Here is a 1,522-nt window from a genome sequence, read left to right as displayed (position 1 = left end):
ACATAATAAATGTAACATCTGCCAGAAGCCAGCACTGCTTTCACCATAATTTTGTGTCCTCTCTTAGCAGCAATTTACAATACTTTTCTCCTGCAAGGCACCTGGCAGCTTCTTCCAAGTAACCATCACCTAGGAACCTTAGTATGGCATGTCCAAGATTTGTCTAAGCTTCAGTACTATAGGCAGGAAGAGGATATAGTACCTCTAAGTCATAAGATGGAACAAGAGGGTTTCTAATAGACAAGGACTTGAGCCACATTTGGCACCAGAAATTAACTTTCCTAAAGTATGAAGTTGTTTGAGTCCACAGTTTCGGTTCAGTCTGCATTATTTTTCAACCAGTAATTTATTTGTTAAATACTTTTTTGTAGTATTCTGTTTAGAACTATCTAGTGAATAAAAGTTGATAAATACTGTCAGTATTTACCAAATCATTTACTTTATGTGACTAATTATTGTGGTCTGTGTGCGTTTTCCTTGTGACCATCTCATCTGAACAATCGCTATAAAACTGCTGCTAACGCATGGAAGGGATACAATTTATATTGTTGTGAAATACAGTCAGTAAATCTGATTGTGGTAGAAATGAGCCAGAAACACAAGCTAAATGGTTTCTTACCTTCAGGGTTTCAAAATACAACTCTAAATTTGGCCCAAATTTAGCAGATAAATTTCCTGCTTTGTAATGGTCCAAATTAAAACTTGATATTCAAAATATTTCAAAATTTGCTAACTTCAAAATCCAAGGAGAAACTTAGCATCTGTAGCCCATTTCTAATTTATAGTGAAGTGCAATGAAAGTCCCAAACTGTTCCAAAGCATTAGAAAATGCTGATTTTGATTCTGCTTTTTATGAATCTCAGTAGGACTGCACTCATGTAGAAAGGTTAAAGGATGAGGCTAATTGTACTGCAAGATGTTTGGACTTATGGATTGTATTAATGTTTATTTCTTGTGTGGTGCCAAATAGTTTGTCAGCACTGAACACATCAATCATAATCATTAATAAGTCATTAATAATTACAAGTCAGAGATTGACAAACTTCAGCCTATAGGCTGGATCTGGCCCGTGGATGTGGGGCTTCAGCAGCATTTGGTGATGGGAGATGGACAGCAGCAGTTGCTTTCCCATGCTTCCACGAGGAAAAGCACCAGGCATGGGTTCGCTCCATGTGCCACCACAGGGAAATGTGTCAGCTGCAGGTACTCCCTCCTGCCACCACAGGGAAAAGCAATGGTGGCAGCAGCTGGGTCCTTGTTCCTGCTGCCTACCAACCTCTAGCCTGCACTGGGTTACTCCAGCCCACAGGCTAAAAAGCTTGCTGATCACTAACATAAATGATGTTCAGTAATGAAGACTGATGCCTCTGATTCTACAAACTATGCTAGATATAGAAACAAAAAATATGATGGGCTAGGACTGAAGGTAGCCTAATACAAACTAGGTAGCACGGCTCAGAGTTAACTTGCCTGAAGTGGTTAACTTTGAGATGCTCAGAGGGCACATAGCATGAGTTAATGA

Source organism: Gavialis gangeticus, unplaced genomic scaffold (assembly GCF_001723915.1).
Source record: "Gavialis gangeticus isolate Ggan-Ray unplaced genomic scaffold, GavGan_comp1, whole genome shotgun sequence".
Taxonomy (NCBI): Eukaryota; Metazoa; Chordata; order Crocodylia; family Gavialidae; genus Gavialis; species Gavialis gangeticus.
The sequence above is the reverse complement of the archived record's forward strand: the minus strand, read 5'-3'. Positions refer to the sequence as shown.